Here is a 12,908-nt window from a genome sequence, read left to right as displayed (position 1 = left end):
GTGTTACGAGTATATAGTGGATTGCTATTCCTTATATAGAGATTCTTCAGAATATGATAATGGCCGATCTTAAGCAGTTGAAGTTTGCCAAACCAAGATATTACAATTTGAACAGAGACGAACTATCGCAAATTAAATAAATGTTTCTAACTTCACCATTCGCCCAGCTGAGAAAAGGAGGGGAGTTGGTCATATTCAAGACCATAGACTGCGATAATGAGTGCATGAGACAGTTGCAAGACACTAGCGTGCATTCACCAGTTGATTTTGATTCCACTGCAAATATCAGCGGAAGCACTGGAGATGGAATGGAACTCAAACAAATCCAAAGCATTCCCAACCACGTCCAATCCAATATTGCCACTATTTTACCTTCTTCCCAAAATTCATAAAAGGCTTATCAACCCCGCAGGGAGACCAGTTATGGCAGCAACAGGTGGATTACTCCAACCATTGGGCGCTTAAATCGATCATTTTTTGCAGTCACTGATACAACACACTCATACTTATGTGAAAGACACTACATACTTTTTTACAAAATCTAGAAATGGTGAATCTTGCAGAGGACACCATATTATTCACAGTTGATGTCAGTAGCCTATATAACAGCATTCCACGCCATCTAGTGCAGGAAGCCATGGAATGGATATTGTTACTAAGGCTGACGCCATAGTAGCTGCAAAATATTTCACAGAACTCATACTTTAAGTATAAGAAACAACACTACCTACAATCATCAGGCACCTCAATGGGGGCAAGGAGGGCCATGACTTATGCCAATTGCTTCATGCACAGGTTTGAAACATTACATATCCTACATCATCCTGTCTGTCACACATCCATGAGGATATGGGTAAGATGTATAGATGACAACCTTGCTATATGGCATGGCACACTTGAGACTTGGCAAGACTTTCTAACATTCATCAATGTCAAATACGAAGAAAATCAGTTTGTTGCGGACATTGGTACCCCAAGCGTTCATATTTTGGAGGTTCAGGTTATTGTGATGAATAATACCTTTTCTACCACTCTATACACCAAGGAAACTGATAGGACCAATGAACTACACTGTATGAGCTTCCATCCCTCCAACACATTAAATAACTTACTGTATGGGCAATTGTTAAGGGTGAAACAGATTGTAAGAGATCCGGAACAGTGTAGAGAGGAATTTGACAAACATTTCCAGAAATTTAAAGATAGAGTGTATCGCATACGGGATCTAGATGTTGCCTCAGGGAAAGTATCCAACACCACCAGAGTAATGCTTTTACAGACCAAACCTAAAAAGACTGATCCACCAGTAGTTTTGTATCCAAATTCTCTCTGCAGAGTCAAAAGAAAAAGAAAAGCATAGTAAAGCATTGGGACATTTTGACAAATGACGAGAGCACCAAAACCCTTTTTCGAGAACCTCCTGTGTTTGCATATTAGAGAAGTGAGAACTTCAAAGATATATTAGTTTGTACTAGAGATCGGACAACAGCCACAACACTTACTAAAGGAAAGGGGTAGCCCTATTTAAGCTGTGGCAATTGTAACAGTGTCACTTAAGGCCCATATGCGTTCCACCCACAAACAGGGGAGAGGATTACGTTGAAAGACCTTGCGACTTGCATATCCGAGAATGCGTGTACTGTATTAGATGCCCTTGTAGCATCTACTATGTGGATGAAACTGCAAGAAAGGTGAGAATCTGATGAAATGAACATCAGTCATGCATTCGTACAGGGAACACAAACTCATCATTAGCCTGGCACTTCAATGAACACAGACATTCGATTGCTCAGATGAAATTCCAGATCCTCAAGGTCTTTAACATGAAGGAATACTGGGTGATATTTAACGAAGAAGAGCACAAAGGAAAGCCTTTTTGGTACACAGACTGGATTCTATGATTCCAAATAGGATGAGTAAAGAATTTAACTTGCCTGTTTTCTATGAGCATATTTTCTAAAGACATTTCATATGTGGGAACCAATGAGGGACAGGATCTTATACACTAATGTTGAATATGTGGTCTGAGTGGGGGAGTCTAAGGGTTCGCAAAATGTTATTACAAGCAACAAGGTGGGTACAAATATTCAGGAGTGTGCGTTACATGTTTGTTCACATTATGTAGAGCTGTTATCTACTAAATAGTGTAACCACATTACTTCTTCTGATTTCCAAACTGATTTTAAAACTGATCGATATACTTAAATGTTCACTCTGTAATTGTCTGCCTATGCTGAAATCTTCAATTTCTAAATAATTTCTACATATCTCACTGTCTTTATAACACAGTTGTTTATGCAGTAAAGAGCAGGTTTTGTGTCACTGCATTCTCTCCATATTCACTAGCAGGGTACTTGCAAAAGTTTCAGTGCATACTAGTACGATTGATACCAGAGGTTGTATAATTTAGGTAGCAGACTAGGACTGGAGAGGCGGTTTTTTACATTATTGCAGATCTAGCACTCCAACTAGCTACACATTTTTTAATGTTAGAGATTTTTTTTATAGCAACCACATTTCCAGGTGTGAAGTTGCCGGGTTCAAGTTTCTATGTGGATTTCAATCTGCTTTTGGCTTTATACACATTTTGGACATGCCGGTTGCAATTGCGGTAGTCACAGTAAGTGGTTTTTATACTAGCATTGGCTTTTCTAGTAGGTGGAGGTTTCAGTGTTTTGAGTAAGTATTAAGGCACATACAGGATCACATGAATGAGCCCATTGACTCATTGTACGTCCAGCAGGTCACATGGCACACGATGGAGAAGGATTCCCTTTAAATGATAGATTTTGATTTGTGATCTATGTTCCAGAAGTCCCATTGCATCCGTACGGTGATGCCACTTCTTACAGGTAACATATATAGGAGAAGACTAGTTTTGTTAAGACATAGCACTGGCAGAAATTGTAATGATTTGACTAATTAGAGTTGTAAATTCATAGAGAATTATGCAGAGATTGCTCAGCCCTTGCCCCATCTCTTAAAGGAGAGGAGTCAAGTGGGAGTCGGGGACTCTCAAACAGAAGCTATGAAAATGACTGCTTTGTGCTTGGGTTATCCCATTAAAAATAATACTTTTTCATGGATATAGGATTTCCTGACACCAGTTTAACTGCTGTCATACATCAGAAGCATGGCCAGGTAACAAAAGTGATCTCGAAAACATTATCAGTGATTGAGATCATATTTTATGAATGTGAGAAATAATTTCTGGCATCTGTATGGGCATTGAAAAACTACTGTCCATTAATCCATGGGGAACATATAAAAGTTGACACCTCCTACCTAGTGACGGGATGCAAACTGGGAATTTCTCTAACTTAATGATTACTTCCTCAATTCTTTTAATGCAGGTTTACCCTGTAGAAATCAGAAATGGACAAAATTAAAATTGTTTGATGGCATAAGAATTAGCCGATCTGTATATATAGCTTTTCCTCATAAAGTGTAGGATGAAAACAACTATAAGCTATATGGATGGATGGTCCTACCAAATTAAAACAATGAGACACAATAAGTATCTGGTGTCTGAAATGCTTTGGAGAATTACATCCCTGAACTGTCAGCCAGCTATACATTTCGGCTCCAAAGTAGTCAGGTGGCAGACCTGAGAGCCATTTAAGAAAATGACATTACTGATGTAAACCTTACCTTTCATTCCAAGAACTAGTAACCATAATCAATTCAGACTTTGGTCAAAATGGATTTGTTGAGCATGTAGTAAACTGGAAAGTCAGATGTATTCTTTGTGCAAAGAACAAGCCACTGAAGCACTTGGAGTTGATCATAATGATAGATGATTTAGTGATGTAAAACTGCATGACTCTATTTTGGAAGAAGATAAGTAGGTACTCAAAATGTGAAGGACTGATAATACAGAAAACCATTTGGCTGATCAACTAACCAAAGGTGGAGCAATTCCAGGTGAATACATTGATATGGAAAGTCTCCTTGGAGATGAACAAATAACAGCAGTAACTCAATCAAAATCTCAGGCTGAAATCTTTCTTTTGACTCTTAAAGTAGGGATGCCCCAGATCAAGACCTAATTACAGCCCAAAAGGAAGACCCGATTACTGAAAAAATATATCCATATCTAGAAGATCCTGAAAACGTTCCCTTTACTGTCAGGGGAAGGAATATGTTTGAGTCTAGATGAAGTTTCAGAAAACATACACAATTCATGATGAAAGTTTGGTTCGGAAATACCAATCAGGTTACGATCAGTGTCTGGTATTTAAATCATTTCAAAGTGTAGTGTTACATCACACACAGGATGCAACCACAGCTGGTCATTAATGATTTCAAAAGATGATGGAGATCCTACATGAGATTGTTTACTGGTCTCACAAGGGTCAAGGCGTAAATATTTATGATAAATGGTGTCTCATGTGGTCTCAGTTCCAGCCGAGTTCTCCCACTCACCGGGCTCCTCTACAAAAGGAAGGAATGACATTGCCTGAACTTCAGATTTACTAATTCGGCTCGGAGACTAATTCTGCATGTAGTAATAAATATATGTTAACTGTTATGTACCTCTTTATTAAATTGATTAAGTTCCACTCCAAATTGCAAAGCAGAGATGTTATGTTATGTTGTTGCTGTTGATGAACCACATCTTTTTTCGTTTTGGCCTTCTTCAAAGGATTGAATCCCAAAGGTATAGTCATTTCACCAGGTAATGACTAAAATGTGGGACGTTTTTGGCGTAAAGAGAAAGTTTCATATCACCTATCACCAGGCTACCAATAGCAGGGTGGAACAATATGATACAAATATTGTGGGAATTTTAAAGACTTTTTTGGTGGATTCTGAACCCAGTTGGGACTTGTGATTACCACTAGTCCTGGTGGCTTTGAAATCTACCACTACTTCTGCTACAAAGATGTCTCCTTTTGAACTTGTAACTGGTAGAACAAGGGCAACTCCAACATGATTTTTCCTGTGAGCAGTGGAACCTGGAGAAGGCTGCTTTTATAAATATGAAAACTCAGAATTTTATGAAGACTTCCAAAAAGGTATATGAGGTAGGTGATCAAGTTTACCTCTATAGTTTTCAGAGAATCCAGCTGAAAAAGTGCAAATTCCTCCTATTTTGGCGATGATCATTTGAGATCAGAGATCAGATCGCTTTCATTGCATACAAAATCAAGATACCAAAAGGGAAACAGACAGAGAAATGCAAGGTCCCTGTGAACCAGCTGAAGACCTTTCAACCCCAAACTGTCTTAAATTAGATTCAGGAATCAGGTTTTCCTCCCGATGAGATAACTTCAGAATAAAAGGAAATTTGTATTAAATCAAAAGTATGGATGTTTATGAGAATGAATGGATGGTTGAGCATTAATGTTAAGTATGAAATTGAATGATAATATTGTGCATATTAGCGGTAGAATTAGATATTAAAGAATATGTTAAGTATATGGAAATATGCACATTAAAAATGTCAAAAAGAATACTAAACCAGCCTTTCTACCCCTATATCTTAGTTAAAAAAACTTGAAGTTACTTTCAGCTTCCAGGATCGGGAGAGAGGAGGAAAGGATCATGTCAACCACTTACCCCATTACAAATGACAGAGCATGCAGCTGAGGATCTCACACCCTCACTTCAGAGGATTTAGATGTCCATGGACATGGAAACCATAAACTTGATGAATGAAACTTTGGAACCATGCTGCAAAATAATTAGGAAATATTGTTTTTCAATTGCCACCTAACCAGCATGCACCAGAACAAATGGTGAAGGGGCAACCCATGCTGCCGGACACTGATTGCAGGGCTCGGAATTAGTATTGGATAAGCAGGAACTACAAGCACCTCCTGGGTATCCAGCAGTAACCTGTCACTATAGGAGCTGCCACTGGGGGACAAAGAGCTAGTACATAGCGTTACACAAATCTAACTTCCACATACAATGCAAACATATCATTGTATCCATTATTTATGACACCTTATGCTTAAAATATCATATATATGCATCGCAATGTTTCTTTTTAGATTGTCCCAAATGCACAGAGTTAAGATCACATAGTTGTGTTTGTTCAGCATCATTTGGGCTGGGGAGCTAAAAGCAGCTAACTGTTTGTTTTAAACTAACCAGGCTCTTTTTGGCTATAAATAGCTCCCAGCTCCTCTCAAATGTGAACCCTGCATTGGACTACATTTTCTGCAAAGAAAGTCTAGCTACAACTGTCAGGAACCGCGGCTGGAAGTGCTGGAGCCGGTGGAAGTTCTGACTTCTCGGGTGGACTTCTAGTCCTCACCCAACATGGCATCTATGCCTTTAAATTCAGGCTCCGCCCACAAGCCGGTGCGTTGTATCTGTGTTTCCTTAGTGCAACGCTCTGTGACCTTTGCTTGTGTCACTGTTGCCCTCCAGTGTTTTGATACTCTCCGTCTACCCTCCCGTTATTCTGTGTTTCCTTTTTGAGCTTCTGTCTAGGGTACTATTATTTCTCCGCCTTTCTAGTCCTATTTCTGAGTCCTCCTTTCGTCCTGCAGTTACAGTCTGCGTTCCTTCGTGTGAGTTTCCAACGTTCGCCTTCCGCCCCCTGCGGTCGGCTACGCCTTCTGTTTCGCGGATCTCCCTGCGCTCTTTCATTCATTCCAGCGTTCGCCTTCCGCCCACTGCGGTCGGCAACGCCTTCTGTTTCATGGTTCTCCCCGCGATCATTCATTCATTGTTTACCTACCTGTCTGGTCCGCTCCTGTCCGTTCTTCAGTCTAGCTTCTGTTTTTTCTCTCGCTGGCTGCCACCCTGGAGTCCCAGTCCACGATCCTCAAATCCTGCGAGACTCCTTCCTTGACGGCACCAGCCACTTATTGTCCTGCTCTGTGCAGGATATCACTTGGTTGTCAGCCTTTCTTCTTCTACCTTCTGTTCTGAGCTTCTCATGTACTTTTCATTTCTTGCTGGTGTTCCTGTGCACGTTTCCACTCTCTTTGAACTCCCTTTGCTTTCTCTTCTTATTTTCTTCTTTCTCACTTTTATTTGCAAACTGTTCACCCATTTAGTGTTTCTTCTGGTTACTCCATTCGCCTCTCCAGTAGCTGTCTGTTTTTTCACCATAAATTGCTTCTTACCGAATTCTGCATTTTTGTATTGCTACCTTTTGGAATCAGTCATCCAAGATTTGGATCACGACAAACTTGGAACTTTGGACTGCTAATTTTGAAGATCTGGGCCACCACATCATTGAACCCATCTATGGACTAGGGTTTTTTCTGCCTTTGGGCTTTTTCCCTAGACTCGAGGCTGGCACCCTGGGATCCCCCTAGGCCAGGTACCCACTTCTGTCATGGTGGCCTCCGGAGGGGCCATACCTTATCTTCACGAGAAAAAGAAGGTTAGAGCACCCAAAGGCAAGGCTTCTACAAAGAAGAAAGAACTCAAGAAGATGGAGGCGGACCTGTTGGTATTAACCTCCGAGGATTCAGGTGAGGAGAAGGGGGAGGTAGACTTGGATCTTGACAGCATACAACGCCCAACCCCAACCATGGCTTCCTTGGAACAGTACCAGGAATTAGTTGCTGCAATGCAGAACCTTACAGCTGAAGTCCAGGCTCTGAGAACAGAGAATATCGCTCTCCGACAACAGGTGGTCTTACATAGGGAGGATCACGGTGATCTCCCGGAGATGCCCTTCTCCTTTGGCAAGTACGATGGTCATCCGGGAGGTCTTAAGGAATTCCTTGACGCCTGTACGGTGTATTTTGCCTTTCGACCCCATGCATATGAATCGGCGAGATCAAGAGTTGGATTCATTATTGCGAATCTTACTGGTAATGCGCTATCCTGGGCTACTCCATTAGTCGCCAGGAATGATCACTCCTTGAATGACTTTGATCGCTTTATAGAGGGATTCAAGGAAAGATTCGACAGACCTGAGGTCCTCTACTCTTCTCTGGAAGCTATTTTGGATGTGAAACAAGGGAACACTGATGTCCAAACTTACGTTTCTCGCTTCCAGAGATTAGCAGCTAAGACAGACTGGCCGGATTCTGCCCAACAAACCATATTCAGAAGAGGTCTCCACGACGGGATCAAGGATGAGCTAGCCCGAGTAGCCCGGCTGGTATCTTGACAGGAATTGGTGACACTGTCTCTACAAATAGAATACCGCCTGATGGAACGACAACAAGAAAGAAGACGACCCTGAAGCAACCTTCCGACAATCAGTCTACCTTCTTCCTCACCTACGACTAGAACAACTAACACTCCAGAAGAACTGATGCAAATAGGAGCCATCCGAGGACCACTCACTCCGGAGGAACGCAGATGGAGAAGGGATGCCGGATTGTGTATGTATTGTGGCTCCTAGAAACACTTATTAAGAGACTTCCCTGAAGTCCCTCCTCGGCGGAAGGAAAACTTCAGCCCCCGATCTATGGCAAGGGAAGTATTGGGGGAGGTGTCAAGTACCCTTGCAATCACTCAAGACCAATGAACCCTTCGGAGGATAACAGTCTGATGGTGTTCCGGGTCAAGCTATGGTTATCCGACACCGGTCCCACAGAAGTATTTTCCATGTTGGACTGCGGTGCAGCCGGCAACTTCATGGACTCCAACTGGGCGAAGGAACATCAGGTATCCACTAAACCAAAGGTAACTCCCATTCCGGTGGAAGGAGTGGATGGTATGCCTTTGTCCTCCAGGCCCACCACCAGAGAAACAATACCATTGAGGATGGAGTTGGGGTACCACAAGGAATACCTGGTGTTTGATCAAATCAGAGCAGCCCATTTCCCGCTGGTTATTGGGATTCCCTGGTTAAGAAGACACATCCCTCACATTGACTGGGAGGCCAATAGAGTGAGTTTTAATTCACTCTTCTGTAAATCAAATTGCATGGACTGTCCTTCTATGTCCGGCAACCAATGAAAGGAAACAGCTCTCTGTCCTGCTATCGTCGCCTCAATTCCTATTCAGTATCAAGACTTCTCGGAGGTGCTCCTAGACGTTCAACCACGAGAATTGCCTCCTCACAGGGCTGAAGACTGTGGCATAGACCTGGTTCCGAATGCCGTGATCCCTTTTGGGCGGATGTACCCTTTGTCACTCCCTGAAAGGAAGGTACTGCGAGACTACCTGGACTCTAATCTGCAAAACAGACTCATCCAGGAGTCGAAATCCTCTTGCGGGACCTCCTTATTCTTCATTCTGAAGAAAGATTCAGCTGAATTATGCCCGTGCATAGACTATCGAGCCTGAATAAGGTGACTATTAGGGACAGGTATCCTATGCCATTGATCAGAGACATCCTGCAGGCAGTAGAAGGAGCAGAATATTTCACCAAGCTGGACTTAAGAGGTGCGTATCATCTCTTAAGGATAAAACAAGGAGATGAAGGGAAGACGGCCTTCCGCACCCCCTTTGGTCTGTTTGAATACAGGGTGATGCCGTTTGGTCTTGTGAATGCACCAGCCATTTTCCAGAGGTACATGGACAAGGTATTTGCGGACATGTTATTTCTGTCAGTAGTGGTGTATCTTGACGACATCCTGGTATTTTCCAAGACATTACCTGAGCATAGGTTAACTGTGAGGAGAGTACTGCAGCGACTTCAAGAACACAAACTGTTGGTCAAACCTGAAAAATGCCAGTTTGAAACCATTTAACCATTTCAGTGTCCTATTTAGGATTCATTCTATCTATGAAGGGTATTGAGATGGATCCCATCAAGGTTAAGGCCATTAGGGAATGGAGAGAACCCGGCAGCATTAAGGAGCTACAAAGCTTCTTAGTACTAGCCAACTTCTACAAAAGGTTTATTCCCAACTTTTCCAACTTGGTGCTTCCTCTTACTTCGCTGTTGAAGAAGGGTGTTAAATACACCTTTGGGGATGAGCAGCAAAGGGTGTTCCTGTTCCTTAAGGAGTGTTTTTCTTCTGCTCCCATCTTAGTGCAACCGGATCAGACTAAGCCTTACATTCTGGAGACAGATGCTTTGATAGGAGCAATAGGGGCTATTCTACTTCAGGAGGCAGAAGACGGTTACGAACATCCGGTGGCATATTTTTCCAAGACCCTTACCAGCAGTGAGAGCAATTACTCTGTCCTTGAAAGGGGGCTACTGGCTATTAAGTTAGCATACCAAGAGTGGCGGCATCTCCTACAAGGCGCAAACCATTGCTTTGTTATCAAAACCGACCACCGTACCCTTCGGGTTTTACAGCAAATGGAGTGTACCAATGCCCAACATGCCAGGTGGGCCTAATTTTTTTTGTAGTTTGATTTTGTGATAACATACATTCCAGGCACAGAGAATAAGAAAGAAGGCAGATGCCTTGTCACGAAGTATCGGAGACAGTTCTGGGTATTACGAGGGACATGATCAGGTTTTCCCGGATCTCAAGGTATTGGCGTCCACTGTCTCCTTCCTTCAAGATCTGATCCCTCAATACCAAACCTGCACTGAGCTCCCATCCACGGTCTCCCAAGGCAGTGACGGGTTGTATTACCATGAAAACACCCTCTTCATCCCCACCAGGGAACTTCAGAAACTCGTCCTTTCCTGGTGTCACGATTCTCCTTTGACTGCACATCCTGGCATTGGGAAGACATGCAAACTACTGCGAAGAGGTTTTTGGTGGCCAAAGATAAGAACGGATATGTACCAGTATGTTACTTCCTGTTCGGTTTGTGCCTCAAACAAACATCGAACGGGTAAACCCTTCGGCCTACTACAGCAACACTCCTTACCAGAACGACCATGGGAACATATATCCACTGACTTCATAGTCGATCTTCCACCGTCAGAAGGTATGACGGTGATCATGGTGACGATCGGCTCCTTCAGTAAACTGGCACACTTTTCTGCCTTCAAACAAGTACCTTCAGCCTCAGATACTGCAGACGCCTTTCTCCGAGATATAGTACATCTACATGGGCTACCCCGTACGATTGTATCCGATCGGGGACCTCAGTTCACGTCGAAATTCTGGCCTTCACTCTGTCAAACATTAGGTATTCATCGGGCTCTCTCTTCGGGTTATCACCCTCAGAGCAATGGACAAACTGAAAGACTAAATGCTAGCCTGGAGCAATACCTGAGGTGCTTCTGCAGTCCCCAACAAGAGAGATGGTATCGTTACCTCCCTCAAGCGGAGTTTGCGTATAATAGCACATTACATACCTCAATCCAAATGAGTCCTTTTCTTTGCACTTATGGGTTTCATCCCCAACATTTACCTTGGTTGAGCTCCCCTTCTACTAAGATTCCTGCATTGGATGGAGTATTACAGGAGATACATGAAGTACAAGAACTGGCTAAGAAGGCGCATTGGGCCAGCCAGCAAACACAGAAGAGGTGGGCAGATAAGAACAGAGGTGCTAACCCCAGCTGGGGATTAGGACAATTAGTCTGGTTATCAACCAGATTTCTACCAAGATGGGTTCATATCGGCAAATTCTCTTCTCGTTTTCTTGGACCATTCCCCATTTTGCAACAGATCAATCCAGTGTCCTACAAGCTCAAACTTTCAGACTATCTTAAGAGAGTACATCCTGTTTTCCACGTCTCCTTGCTTAAAGAATATAAAGAAGACCCATTTCTAAGACCCATTCACAAGGGTCGTGCCCAAGTGAACCAGATTCCAGAGGAACATGAAGTGGCATACCTGGTGGATTCCAGATATCGCAAGGGTCGACTACACTACCTGGTTCACTTTAAAGGGTATCCAATGGAGGAAAGAACTTGGGAACCAGTAAGCCACATCCATGCCCCTAGGCTTATGAGAAGGTTTCATCAACTCCACCCGGGCAAACCCGGGGGCCCCCAGAGGAGACGGGGGTATACTGTCAGGAACCGTGGCTGGAAGTGCTGGAGCCGGTGGAAGTTCTGACTTCTCGGGTGGACTTCTAGTCCTCACCCAACATGGCGTCTATGCCTTTAAATTCAGGCTCCGCCCACAAGCAGGTGCGTTGTATCTGTGTTTCCTTAGTGCAACACTCCGTGACCTGTGCTTGTGTCACTGTTGCCCTCCAGTGTTTTTAAACTCTCTGTCTACCTTCCCGTTATTCTGTGTTTCCTTTTTGAGCTTCTGTCTACGGTACTATTATTTCACCGCCTTTCTAGTCCTATTTCTGAGTCCTCCTTTCGTCCTGCAGTTACAGCCTGTGTTCCTTCGTGTGAGTTTCCAACGTTCGCCTTCCACCCCCTGCGGGCGGCGACGCCTTCTGTTTCGCGGATCTCCCCGCGCTCTTTCATTCCAGCATTCGCCTTCCGCCCCCTGCGGTCGGCGATGCCTTCTGTTTCGCGGTTCTCCCCGTGCTCATTCATTCATTGTTTACCTACCTGTCTGGTCCGCTCCTGTCCGTTCTTCAGTCTAGCTTCTGTTTTTTCTCTCGCTGGCTGCCGCCCTGGAGTCCCAGTCCACGATCCTCAAATCCTGCGAGACTCCTTCCTTGACGGCGCCAGCCACTTATTGTCCTGCTCTGTGCAGGATATCACTTGGTTGTCAGCCTTTCTTCTTCTACCTTCTGTCTGAGCTTCTCATGTACTTTTCATTTCTTGCTAGTGTTCCTGTGCATGTTTCCACTCTCTTTGAACTCCCTTTGCTTTCTCTTCTTATTTTCTCCTTTCTCACTTTTATTTGCAAACTGTTCACCCATTTAGTGTTTCTTCTGGTTACTCCATTCGCCTCTCCAGTAGCTGTTTTTTCCCCTCAAATTGCTTCTTACCAAATTCTGCATTTTTGGATTGCTACCTTTTGGAATAAGTCATCCAAGATTTGGATCACGACATACTTGGAACTTTGAACTGCTAATTTTGAAGATCTGTGCCACCACATCATTGAACCCATCTATGGAATAGGTTTTTTTTGCCTTTGGGCTTTTTCCCCTAGAATCGAGGCTGGTCAGTGGCGGCTGGTGAGTTTGAAAGCTGGTGGGGCGTAAATTTCCCA

Source organism: Ambystoma mexicanum, chromosome 6q (assembly GCF_040938575.1).
Source record: "Ambystoma mexicanum isolate Mex_15411 chromosome 6q, UKY_AmexF1_1, whole genome shotgun sequence".
In the NCBI taxonomy this organism is placed as follows: domain Eukaryota; kingdom Metazoa; phylum Chordata; class Amphibia; order Caudata; family Ambystomatidae; genus Ambystoma; species Ambystoma mexicanum.
Note: the sequence above shows the minus strand (reverse complement) of the source record.